Source organism: Primulina eburnea, chromosome 17, assembly GCF_022965805.1.
Source record: "Primulina eburnea isolate SZY01 chromosome 17, ASM2296580v1, whole genome shotgun sequence".
Classification (NCBI taxonomy): domain Eukaryota; kingdom Viridiplantae; phylum Streptophyta; class Magnoliopsida; order Lamiales; family Gesneriaceae; genus Primulina; species Primulina eburnea.
This window is the reverse complement of record NC_133117.1, coordinates 27,556,187-27,571,141: the sequence shown is the minus strand read 5'-3', so window position 1 is coordinate 27,571,141 and position 14,955 is coordinate 27,556,187.

Below are 14,955 nucleotides of genomic sequence, written 5' to 3'. Positions count from 1 at the left end.
GGTACATATATCTCAAAGAGATCGATATGTTTGTGAAACCGCCTTGTGTAATATAATATGTTATTACTATATACTTTTGCATTTTTCTATTTAATTTTCATATTAAATTTTTGATTTGGTTCCGTAGGATGTATTCTTTCGATATTATTTATTAAGGTGTGGTCGATGAGGTCAACATAATATTATTCTACACGCCTGCTGTTTTACGTAGGCTAGGTTTCTATTGATTTTCATAAGTCAAACTTGGCCGTCACCAAAACGTATGTTACCCGAGAATCATTACTTTTGAATTCTAAAAATTAATTTATGAAATTAGTCATAACCTAAAAAACTAGTATAAAAAAAATATTTTTAAAATCTTAAATTTTAATATTTTTAATCATGTTAATGATTAATTTGTCATTTTATTTATGTAACTTGTTTTTTTTTGTCATGTTACGTGAATTTTCATTTTTAGTTTTGTAATTAATATTTTTTTTCAATTTCTGATCATTTAACTTGCATGTTTTTTCCTCTCTATTTTTGGTCTTTTTTTATCGACAAATATGATAGACTGTGGTAAAAATAAAAACGAAAGTAAAAAATACAAATTACAACACTAAAAATAAAATTAATCATAATATGAGCAAAAATTAAAAAATAAATACAAGTTATATGATTAAACTTCAAATCCATTGCTAACAAGATCAAAAATAAATAAAAAAAAATTGCAATTTGCAAGACCAAGAGTATAATTTTTTATGTATTATATATTATATTTATGTCTAATCTTTGTATCCTTCCTTTCTCAGCAAAATTTTCATATAAGACCGACTGTTAATTTTGTGAAACAAATTTCTGTTTCAATTTTTACATTAAAAGTATTACTTTCCACTGTATTTATTATCCGATCAACCTGTCTACACACTTATATCTCAAAAATATAGATACATGAAACCGTCTTATAAATCATACTCTAATATCATATATTATTAACATATACTTTTGGAATTTCAATTTCACATTTTTCAAACAAAATTTGATTTGGTTCCGTGCCACAATCGAAGTGTCCAATATTAAAGTCTTTCCAGAAGGACGTATTCTTTTGATATTATAAGAGGTGTGCTCGATGAAGTCGACATAATAACATTTAATCTTATAATAATTTTTATATAATAATAAATAAAAATACAACTATTATTACGTAGCACCTTTGTACAATTATTTAACCAATTCTTTTTTTATCAAAAACAAAGTAGCAATACTGATTGTTGTAATGAAAATCTATATTATTTTTGGCAAAAACTTGTGTGAGACGGTCTTACGGGTCGAAGTTGTGAGATGAATATCTTATTTAGGTCATCCATGAAAAAGTATTATTTTTTATGCTAAGAGTATTACTTTTTATTGTGAATTTGGGTAGGGATGACTCGTCTCACCGATTAGTATCCGTGAGACGGTCTCACATGAGACTCACTCATTGTTTATATATATATGTATATATATATATATATATATATATATATATATATATATATATATATACATATATATATATATAATTGAGACAAAAGATGACACCAAATTTTTTTTTCGAATTTGTCCTTATATGATATATCTATTAAAATTTCAACAATTCAAATTACAGTTTAGTATTTGGTAATTTTTTAGATAATGATATGATCTATTTTACAACCATGATATTCTTTTAGATAATGATATGATCTATTTCAACATTTCAAATTACAGTTTAGTCCTTATATATATATATATATATATATATATATATATATATATATATATACTTTTATATATATAAAGAATCTATATTATTGTTTTTATATATGTATGCACTTATCGTGTGCGAAAGGACAATAATAGCAATATTAGTTGGAAAATTTAATAGATAAAAAATCATTTTCCCTACAAGTTATTAAAGTTCCTTTGAACTAACTAACTATAATTTGTTTTTATTACAAAGGGGTTGGGGGATAGGAGCATGTATCTAAATAAATGGGTGAGACCTTTCTATCACTGGCCTACAAAGCCCGGTCTCAGCTAATTCTAAATTTTAGCTAAACAAGATATAATATATATATATATATATATATATATATATATATATATATATATATATATATATATATATATATAGTTTTGTTATCCTGCACACCCACCGTGCACACCTCCGTGAGCACTTATGAGGTGTCACTCACCTATTGGATGTGATGGAATATAGAAAAATTGCGCATCCAATGGGTGAGTGACACCTCATAGGTGCTCACGGAGGTGTGCACGGTGGGTGTGCAGGATAACAAAACTATATATATATATATATATATATATATATATATATATATATATATATATATATATATATATATATATATATATATATATATATATATATATATATCGTGTGGTTAATGTTCTCGAAAATTATATATTTTCAAAAAAAAAAAAATTGGTTCAAAATTTATAAAGATCGAACTATTAACACTTGGGTTTTAAATAAATATTATCATTTTAAAATAAAAATAAACAAATATAACACAAACTAAAATTTTAAAAAATATATAATAAAGCGAGGTTTTAGTGAGGAGTCGGGGTCCGACTCCTCATTCTTTATTTTCACAGCATGTTCAATGGTGAGATGAAGTTGATAACTTCATGATGATGTCAGCGTTTATAACTTTATTGTATGTTCTTACAGTAGCGATAACAAAATATTTATTTTTTATTTTATTTAATAATTTTGTATTTAAATTGAAGATTGTGTGCAAAATAAAATCAAAACAGATGTTTATTTATAAACAAATAATTTAATTTGATAAAATATAGTGTAGCGAGATGGTATCGCAGAGATAATGCATTGTCCAAGATGATGCTATTAGCATATTAGAATATGTTTCAGATTAGTCGGAATTTACACACACACACTTGGGGCGTGTTTGAATGTAAAGATTGAGAGAAGCATTTTAACATAAAGATTTAATGAAATTCCTCTCCTTCCATTTTAACTCAATCATTAATTGATGTGATGGATTTCATTCAATTTCTCACGAAATGAAATCATACGAAACTCAGTCTCTCAAACTGCTTTTGAAATCCGACTGAATGCAACTTGAAAGTTGAGTTTCCACAGTGTGAACGTGACGAGAGTGAATGTTGTGTGTATCAGAATGTAGGTGTTGTTCGTAGGTATTGTAACACCCACGACAACATGCAGCGGAAATTATACTTTTAACACACTAACATGTAACTGGAACAATAGTAATACGAGAGACGAGTCAGTTAATTATGCACAAGTATAAAATACTTGTGCGGTGCCTTAGGGCAAAATAATTAACTAGAAAAACTTGTACGTTTACAAAAATCAATACTAGTGAAAGAATAAAACAACTCCCTTAACACGGTGAGTAACAAATTGCATCCTAAACCTCTAACAAACCGTATAATCAAAACAATATGAGATGCATCAACTGAGAAGTGAAAGATCTTCAAAACTCAACACTCTAATCAAAACAGTGATTAGGTGTTGTCTTCAGATGTTGTCAGCACTTCACAGCAACAAGCTTTCAACGACACGAGATTTGCTATTCTCGGAAACCGTCTCTGCGTATCAATTCGTCTCTGACTCCCAAAAATCACCAGCACGAGTTCAATATCGTCTCCTCTTATTTATACCCACTTCATCCTTTTTCCTATTAAACATGGAAAACCAATTTCATTAGGAAACAAACTCTATTGAAGATAAGCATAATATATCTTATAGATAATATCTTGAGTCTTTTGAATCCACACGAAATCATACTCCAGAAAGGCAAAAATACTACGGATATTATCAAAAAGAAAGTAATTGATAAGGAAAATATATCAAGGAATAAATCAAGGAATAAAATTCCTTTCAATCTCCCCCTTTTTTGCCTTTCTGGACAAAACCAGTAAAAATGGTAACTCCCCCTGGATTAGTCAACCAGTTGTTGACTCCCCCTGAAAAACAAACACAGTAAAATTTGCAAGTTATATGTTGTAGGTTAGATGTTGCAACACTCAGATTATAACATCGATTAGTTCAATATCAAGGGGAAACTAAGAACATAACAGAAGCAGTTAAGGCACACCAATGTCAGAATTTTATGAATTACAGCCACAAAAACATCAGTCAGTTTCCTTCACTCCTGTTTGCGTCTTCATCAGCCATTTTTGTCCCACTGGTCCCAGCAGTGTCTACTCCCCCTTTTTGTCCAGAATGGAGACTTGCCGCTAGCAAAAGCTCATAATCAGCCACTTGATTTTCATAATGCTCGATGGTCGCCCTAGCATTATCAATCTGTTGTCGACCATAGGCGATTTGAGCACGAATGTAGGAGAGGGACAGTGTAACATAGCCAGCAGGAGGTGTCGGGGGCAGACTAGAAATGTCGGGCAGAGGGTCAGATGTTGTTTCACCAGTGTGGCCAACATCTGCAGCAACACTCGAACCCATCCAAGGCAGATCGACTTTTCTGTTGCCTTTGAAGTACGCTGGGGAAATCTTCAGGGAATCGCCAACAGGGCAGAGCTCTTCATCAATATCCGGAATGAACCCTTGAGATTCCAGGATGCCATAGATGAGCAAAGGGTAAGGGAGCTTGGTTTTCTTGAAATCCCCTTGAGCGTATTGCATTGTATTCTGAAAAACCAGCTTCCCAAAGTTAAAAGCACGCCCGGTTCCAATAGCAAATAGCATGATGGCCTATGAGCGAGTCACGGTGGTAGTGTTGCTTGATGGAGTCCAGTTCCAAATAGCAGTTTTATGTAGAACAGAAAAGAAGGAGGTGAGATTTGCAGCACTCAATTTCTTGGGATGATCAGGGAAAATATTGACCACACCTCCAGTAAGCACAGTGGTGACAGCATGAATATCTAAGTCCTCTTCAGCTTCTTCAATATCTGGGGTGTCATAGAAGGCATTGATCACAGTCGGCGAGAAATTGTAAATACGATCCCGAATGAACACTCTGCCGTATTTCACCGAGTCCTCATCGGCCACACTCCTCAAAAGATTGCAATAAAACTCCAGTACCACTCTGCGACAGTAGGGCATGACTGCAGTGACAGTTGAGAGCAGCCTTCGGCTCTTCAAAAATTCAATCAGATTATGCTTTCCATACGCATCAAAGTCAATGTTTTTCTCTTCAATCAACTCTCGATGAATAAATATGGGCCACAATGCCAAGGCCTCTTCTGAGTAAAACTTCGGAGAGAAGGACTTACTGAGATCATAATCAGCAGAGTCAATGTTGTGGGAGGTGTTGTCAACATCCTCCTCAACATCGGGTGCAGCAGCAGCAACATCAGCATTCTCAGAGGATTCGCTGGCTTCAGAGTCAGTCTCTTCCGATGCATCATTACCTTGTTCCTCTGACTCAAAATCAGACACAGACGAAGAGGAGGAGTCGTCAGAAGCGCCAGGCCGGTTTTGTTCAAACTCCTTCATCATTTCTGAATCAGGCTCTTCCTCCTGAGCCATTTGTCTCTTGGCCGCTTTATCTTCTTTAAGCTGAGCAAGAAACTCGGCCAGTGATTGCTCATCGTCTTCAGGCCTATCAGGAACCCTTTCTTCAGAAGCAACTTGATTGTCTGTGACTGGGTGTTGCTTGTGGGCACCAGTAGAAGAACCACTTTCCTTTGCAGTAACAGTTGGTTTGGGGCGAGCCACCAACTCAAAATCCTCATCGTTGGAGTCGTCTCCAGATGAGAAATCCGGATCCAGAATAAATGGGACGGTGGATGCCCTTGGTTTCTTTGTAGGAACAAAGTCAGGGTCAAACCCTGCTTGTCTCTTTGACGTGCGACGCATAGGGACAGGGGGGAAAGCTCTCTTCACAGCCTCAAAATCTGGTGGATTTTCAATGTCGATTGCATTCCCGGGTTCACCAAGGGCAATAGTTTCCAGTGGCACTGGTTCTTCTGGTACACTGACCATTGACATCCCTCCCACATTGGTTTCGGCTGCGGGTGTTGAGTCAGGTGATTTTTCCCCCAAACTTGCAGCCATTTCATTTCTGATGTCGTGACGATCGAACCCAGCCATCTGTCGAATAAAGAACACAAGAAATAGTGTGGATTGAAGGGACACAAGAAAATCCGAAGACAGAGATAACTTTTCGCAACAAATGAGTAATGAGAGCAGGACAAAAATTTATACTGTGCAAGGAAATATCAGTCAGTAAAGTTGTGCATCATCCATTCCTAAGTATTTAAGCATATTCCTCCAATGGTAACATTTTCTTGACCCGTAACCGCAGCCTCTTTCCAAATCAGAATTTACGCTCATCCAACGGTAACTTTCCGAGCCGGTGTAATCATAAAAAAAATCAGGCAGTGTGAAACGCCACATCGAATTAACCCCACTAACCGTTAGATAGCAATGTATTTCAAGATTGGGTTGGTCGGGGTTTTTGTTCGAATTTCATTTGTCAAGAACTGATAGCCCACTGGACATGATGAATTTACATAACAGCGATATGAGTAACTTAAAATTTATGCCTAAAATATGATCAAAAATGAAACACCACAAGCATGTGATCAAATTGTGGTCTGTCTGTACGTGGGTGTTGGTAACACCGTTAGGCAACACTCACTGTTTTGACTCAAACTTTCTTGAGAATGTTTACATCAGATATGGTAGCTCCCACTCTAGAAGAACGGTCTTCGTTGGACTCATCTAGGTAGTTTTTTCCGTCTGTAGTTTGACTTAGAAGTGGTAGCTCCCACTCTAGAAGAACAGTCTTCATTGGACTCCTCTAGGTAGCTTTTTCCATTTTCTTCTAAACATTTAGTTTCATTTTTCTTCCCTTTTCTGTTTTTCACCTTCTTGCTCACCAAGTTTCCAAGTCATTTTCACATCAGTCATGACTATGTGATATGCGGGTAGCATAGTGACTTCGATTGAGCATACACCACACCTTAAAGGATTTTGTTAGAAAGTTTGATTCTCAACTGAGAGCACACCATTCAGTAACCGACACTTTGTACAGACTTCACACAAAACAGAATGAATGAAATATGCCTAGCATCCTAAAAATAAAATGCACATGCATGCTGGGTGTTGTCCATAAGTGTTGTAACACCCAGGACAACATCTGTGAGTGATCATTGTGTACACAAGCTGAGAGACTTCCTTAGATTGGAGAATCTCTCAAAATCCAATGGTTTTGTAAAGATATCAGCCAGTTGGTTCTCAGTTCCAACAAATTCCATTCGAATCATACCCTTCTCAACCAAATCTCGAATAAAATGATGTCTAATGTCAATGTGTTTCGTTCGAGAGTGTTGTACTGGATTTTTTGAAATGTTAATTGCACTCGAATTGTCACAGTATACAATTAAGGTGTCACTGCTGAATCCATAATCGTTAATCATTTGATTCATCCACAAAAGTTGTGAACAACAACTAGCAGCCGCAACATATTCAGATTCAGCAGTGGACAAAGACACACAATTTTGCTTTCTGCTATACCATGACACCAAATTGTTACCAAGATAAAAACACCCACCCGTGGTACTTTTCCTATCATCTAAGTTTCCAGCCCAGTCAGCATCACTAAATCCCACTAAATTGATGTTTGTTTCTTTGGTGTACCATAGACCTAAGTCAACTGTTCCAGATATATATCGCAAAATTCTTTTGACAGCCTTTAGATGAGTGACTTTAGGATCAGCCTGGTATCTAGCACACAAACATACACTAAACATGATGTCGGGACGACTCGCACTTAAGTAAAGAAGACTGCCTATGATGCTGCGATACTGGGTGTTGTCAACACCTGCGGCAACATTATCTTTTGATAATTTTTCAGACGATCCCATTGGAGTTTTCATGTGTTTAGTGTTCTCAGCAGCAAATTTCTTTACCACATTCTTGGCATACTTGGATTGACATAGAAAGATACCATCATGCATTTGTTTAATTTGTAGGCCAAGAAAGAAACTCAATTCCCCTACCATGCTCATTTCAAATGTGTTAGACATACAATTAACAAACTCAGTAACATGCCTTTGAGAGGAAGCACCAAAAATTATGTCATCCACATAAATTTGACACACAAGTATATCTTGCTTTGACTTTTTAATAAAAAGGGTTTTATCAACCTCATCCTCGTTTGAAGCCCAAGTCAAGCAAATATTCCGTAAGCTTACCATACCATGCCCGTGGAGCCTGTTTAAGCCCATACAGTGCCTTCTTCAACTTGTAGACATGGTTCGGGTGGTGTGGATCTTCAAATCCTTTAGGTTGGTTTACATACGCTTCTTCTTTCAAAATGCCATTCAAAAATGCACTTTTCACATCCATTTGATATAATTTTATGTCCATGTGACACGCAATAGCATGCAACAGTCGGACTGATTCAATTCGAGCAACAGGGGCAAATGTCTCATCAAAATCAATTCCTTCAATTTGAGTATACCCTTGAGCAACTAGCCTAGCTTTATTTCTTACAACAATTCCAGATTCATCAGTTTTGTTTTTAAAAATCCATTTTGTTCCAATAACATTCACATTGTCGGGTCTGGGGACCAAATCTCACACATCATTCCTAACAAATTGTTCAAGTTCCTCATGCATCGCATCAACCCAAAATTCATCTTTTAAGGCTTCACTTATATTTTTGGGTTCAACGAGTGAAACAAAACAAGAGTGGCTTACTTGAGAGTACACGGAAGTCATGCATACTAGTCCCATCAATTTCCGATAGTCTACCTTCTCCTTTCTTCTAGTTTGCATTCCTTCAAATGTTTCTCCAATGATCTGAGATGATGGATGATTTTTCTGAATCTTGGTGGGAATGTCAATCCCATCATCGGTTATACCATCATCATTTTCAGTATTCTCTTCTGGTTCATCATTTGATTCTGCCAATGCAGGTGTTGTCTCAGGTGTTACAACACCGGGTCCAACATCTGTGTTAGGCAGTGTCTCACTTGTATTCAGGAGCCCATCAACTTGATCCTCGATTGTTTTTCCTGTTAGATCTGCAAGATCGTCAAACACAACGTTAATAGATTCCATAGTCGTTCTTGTTCTCAGATTATACATGCGATATGCACGACTATTGGATGAATAACCAAGAAATAAACATTTGTCACTTTTAGAGTCAAATTTTGCAAGATGTTCTCGATCATTCAAAACATAACATACACACCCAAAGACATGAAAATACTTGAGGTTTGGCCTCTTTCCCATGATGATTTCATAGGATGTCATAGTAGAACCACTCCTTAAGTACACACGATTTGAAATATGACATGCTGTGTTCAAGGCCTCGGCCCAAAATCTCTTTGAAATATTCTTAGAACTTAACATGACCCTAGCCATTTCTTGCAGTGTTCTATTCTTCCTTTCGGCTATTCCGTTCTGTTGAGGAGTCTTAGGGGCCGAAAATTCATGAGTTATCCCTCTCTTTTCACAAAATGATACAAAATGTGAGTTTTCAAATTCTTTACCATGATCGGTCCTTATCTTACCAACCCTCAGATTATGTAGATTAGTAATCTTAGCATGTAATTTCTTGAAAGCATCAAATGTATCGAATTTTTCTCTAAGAAATCTTACCCAAGTAAAGCGAGAGAAATCATCCACACAAACACATGAATACTTCTTACCTCCAAGACTTTCCACTTCCATTGGACCCATAAGATCCATGTGCAAGAGCTCAAGACACCGTGTTGTCCCAAAGTGTTGCAACACTTGGTGGGGAACACGTGTTTGCTTACCTTTTTGACATGCACCACAAACATACGGAATTCCAGAGGATAAATTAGGCATACCTCTCACAGCATCGTACTTACCAAGATTCTTTAATGTCTTGAAGTTTGCATGTCCTAATTTTTGATGCCACATGTTTAATTCGCTCACCTTTGAATGATTGCTCACTATGTCTTCTCCAAGTTGATAGCAATTATCAACAGACCTAGTACCTGTCAAAATGCGAGTATTAGTCGTATCAAACACTTCACAATTGTCTTTATCAAACTTAACATGCAAACCGTCGTCACAAAGTTGACTTATGCTTATTAAGTTTGAGTTAAGCCCTTCGACATAGAGCACATTGTGTAGATTAGGCAATCCATCAACATTCAAGGTTCCTTTCCCAGCAATTCTTTCTTTAGCACCACCACCATATGTCACATGACCACTCCTTAGTTCAACAAAGTCAATCAAGTGGTCTTTAGAACCTGTCATGTGGCGCGAGCAGCCACTGTCAAAGTACCATATTCCTGAATGTTAGCCTTTAATGAAGTATAAATAACAGAGCATTGAATCTGTGCCTTTGGTACCCAAACCTTTTTTACCATCGGTTTTCTGTTGGCAGTGTTGCGCCGGGTGCTGTACAACACCTGTGACGACACCTGTTCAGATTCCCATCTCTTGTAATCCTCTCTCAGTTTAAAACAGTAGGGTTTGATGTGTCCAGGTCTGAAACAGTAGTGGCAGATAAAGTGGCGTTTTCTGGATTTAGACTTCTTGATAGAAATTCGCACTTTTGATGGTGCACTATTTTCAGTATGTGTGGTATTGGGGGTTTCAACACTTCCTTTCACAAAAACAGTTGGTTTTTCCTTTGCATTGGAAGATTCTCCAGTTTCGAACAGACTATTCGAATAACCAAGTCCAGCCTTATCATTCTGTCCAATCATCAAAAGTGAGTCAAGCTTGGATGAACTTGAATTCATCTTGGCAAGTACCTGAGTTGCTTCTCTCAGTTCTTCCTTGACTTTGCATAATTCCAGATCTTTCTTGCTCAGGATTACTTCAAGTCGTGATATTTGAGACTTCAGCTCAACGTTCTCTTTGGAGAGAATTGCATTTCCTTTTGTTCTTTTGATCCAGTCTTCATACAGTTCTTCGTACATTGACTGCACACTTTCTAGGGTGACTTCATCATCATCAACCTCTTGTGTTTCGGACTGACTTGACTCCCCAAGAACTGTCGAATTAAGGCATACAGGATTCGAAGCGGTGTTGCGACCAGGTATTGCAACACCTGTGGCAACACCCAACGGATTGATTTGCATTGAGCGTTTCTCCTTGATCACAGTAGATAATGATGTGTGATTTTCAGATTCATTTGATCCTTGATCATCTTCAGATTCTTCATCACTCAGGGCGACAGTCATGCCTTTGTTTTTCCTAAGACGATTGGCACACTCATTGGCATAGTGTCCATATCCCGAACACTCTCTACATTGCACTGAGTCCAGATTTCTGACATTAGATTGAACTTGCACTTCGGTTTTTGGTCGAACCTGTCCTTTCATAAGAGTAAACTTTTGAGCTTTTGTAAAAATGGTGTTATTGGGCAGCTCAGATTTTTGCCCAATTCTCTTCTTTTCTCTCATGGTCTTCAAGTAATCATCAAATTTCTTAGTAAACAGAGAGATCGATTCTTCACCTAAATAAGACTTATCTACTTCTTTGGATAGTTGAAGAATTTCATCATATGATTCGGTTGAGGCTTCAAGGGCTATTGTCTTCCCTTTATCCTTTTTCTGCAGATCAAGATTCATTTCAAAATTTCTTAGAGAACTCATGAGTTCATCCAGGTTGATGTTTGAAGTGTCTTTAGATTCCTCAATGGCGCAAACTTTGACATTGAATCTCTCAGGAAGAGATATCAGAACCTTGTTTACCAATCTTTCGTTTGGTATAGGATCTCCTAAGCCATGTGATTCATTTGAGAGTTGTCTCAACCGGCAGTCATACTCAAGAATGGACTCCTTGTCCTCCATTCTCAAACTTTCGAACTTTGATGTCACCATTCTTAGCCTAGTTTTTCGCACACTTGCAGATCCTTCACAGTGTTTCTGGAGTATCTCCCAAGCATCTTTGGCGCATACACTGGTGGTGATTAAATTAAACATCCTTGTGTCAACAGATGAAAATATAGCATTGAGAGCCTTGGAATTGTAGTTTGAAGATTGCACTTCATCGACAGTCCATGCACTTTCAGGTTTGAGCCGTGTGTCTCCATCAGCATCCTCGAGTTTCGGTGGACTCCAACCATCAAGTACACGTTGCCAAGCTCTTTCATCAATGGATTTAATAAAAACCCTCATCTTAACTTTCCACAGTGCATAGTTTGATCCATCCAACACGGGAGGCCTAAAAACAGTATTTGTTGATCCTTCCATAATTCCTTTTCACTCTGAAAACAAAACAAAACAGGATCTCACTTAGTAACGTCAAGTGGAAGCTCTGATACCAATTGAAAGTTGAGTTTCCACAGTGTGAACGTGACGAGGGTGAATGTTGTGTGTATCAGAATGTAGGTGTTGTTCGTAGGTGTTGTAACACCCACGACAACATGCAGCGGAAATTATACTTTTAACACACTAACATGTAACTGGAAAAATAGTAATACGAGAGACGAGTCAGTTAATTATGCACAAGTATAAAATACTTGTGCGGTGCCTTAGGGCAAAATAATTCACTAGAAAAACTTGTACGTTTACAAAAACCAATACTAGTGAAAGAATAAAACAACTCCCTTAACACGGTGAGTAACAAATTGCATCCTAAACCTCTAACAAACCGTATAATCAAAACAATATGAGATGCATCAACTGAAAAGTGAAAGATCTTCAAAACTCAACACTCTAATCAAAACAGTGATTAGGTGTTGTCTTCAGATGTTGTCAGCACTTCACAGCAACAAGCTTTCAACGACACGAGATTTGCTATTCTCGGAAACCGTCTCTGCGTATCAATTCGTCTCTGACTCCCAAAAATCACCAGCACGAGTTCAATATCGTCTCCTCTTATTTATACCCACTTCATCCTTTTTCCTATTAAACATGGAAAACCAATTTCATTAGGAAACAAACTCTATTGAAGATAAGCATAATATATCTTATAGATAATATCTTGAGTCTTTTGAATCCACACGAAATCATACTCCAGAAAGGCAAAAATACTACGGATATTATCAAAAGGAAAGTAATTGATAAGGAAAATATATCAAGGAATAAATCAAGGAATAAAATTCCTTTCACAACTCTAATCTTTTAAGCTCAGCGTCATATTCCGAATTTCTCATTTGATTTATTGTGGAGTACCATTGCCTTTTCTCTTATAGGTTGGATCTAGTAGATGATGAAAGCAAGCCTGAAAGAAAACACATGCCTACTCCAGATCAACGGACCAATATATTTAATCATGCATTTTCATTCTATGAATACTACCGCTTTGTAACCTGTACACCCTGAACAAGGTTTGCGTATAGTTCACCTCTTGTGGTTTGCATAAATTTATCTACATCTGATGTATGCGTATGCTTTGGTGATTATGGTGGTGTAGGGTGTATTTTTTAAAACCTATAAGGCCATCATTGTCTCTAGCATTTATGTTATGAACCATCTATTCTGAATTATGAATTTTATTTACTTTTAATTGGAGAATTCAGCTTCGTGAATCCAAGGGTATGACAACTGTTAAGTTCCATCCCTATTCTGGAGAGGTGAGCTGTGAGCATTAGCTCCTTTTCTCTCTTTTCGAACCACCTGGATCGGGCACACCACTCGGATATTTTAACATGATCAAGCTGGTGCATAGACCACCTTGCAGCAACATTTCTCAGAGCTCATAATATTGCTCATGGGATCACTGTATACATTATTAGGATTGGGTTCACTGTATATATTATTCTGGGATTTAATTTAGCTCTGAATATAATATGAAGAACAAACTGAGTAGATATTACATTTATATTGATGTGGATTATATTACATGCTAAATTTAATTTTTATCTCATGCCTTCCGTTTTCCAATGGTTTGGTTGAATGACATACTGACATGGATATGATTGCATTAATTTGGGTAAAGGTTCGCTAGTGAACATGCAAACTTTTCTGTAGTGCTGGTTTTCCTAGTACCATAAGTTGCATTTATAACCCTTTCGAGATCACACGTCAAATGGTGCAGTGAAGATGACATTTCTGACAAGTAATGATTTGTTGTTGTGAACTAATCTGACCAGGCAGAAGCAACTTACACTAAAGAATTTCAGAAGGCTAACTAATATGTCCGATGCTTATTATAGTCATCTGCAATGAAAATATTTCCTGCTGCATCAAAATCATGACATTGCTAGTTTATGCCTCGTCCTTATGAATTCTCAGTCTCGCTGGATTGGAAAGGGGTAGGGGTACTTCAAGCGAGAGCCAGATGGTAATGACATTCGTCGGACCAACGTCCCTCATATAAGGCTTGAATTTCCGAGACACGGTATGCGCTTGAAATTATATACTGGTTCTACAGCCTATTTCCTTTCGAAAAAGTCTGAGCTCGTAAAATTTCACAACCAACTATGCAGATATGGAGGGAGGAAAAGCAACTGGTATTTCACTATCTTGAACCGATCAACAAATCTGAATATGTTTAAGGAATCTATCTCGAAATGGCTTTCACTATTCAAGCTAAGCACACCTTGCTCGAAAAGTTGAAAAGTGAATATATGCGACAATCTCAAACCAAACTGCTGAAGTTCAAATTATTGTCTTATTCTTAACTGATAAAAACTTACTCAAGATAGATTGCCATAAAATGGCCTTTAAACCACAACTTGCTGGTAGTCACTGAACTGGAAGCTCCAAGCAGCTGTCCCTTATCAACCATACAGGATATATTGGCTTTAGTGCAAAACAGGTATGCTAGAAACCTGGAGAAAGATGTACTATCTAGATAGAGATTTTGTTTTCAGTCACGGGTTGCTCTAAGAAGGGTTAACCGAGTTACAATTGAGTTCATGGAAGACATTAACTTCTTATACGGAGTATGCAAAAGGTGCAGATTTTTTTCCTGATATGGCACAGCTAAATAATCAAAATGAACAACTCAATTCTGACATTCTAAGAAGGGTTAACCGAGTTAGAATTGAGTTCATGGAAGACATTAACTTCTTCTACGGAGTATGCAAAAGGTGTATCTTT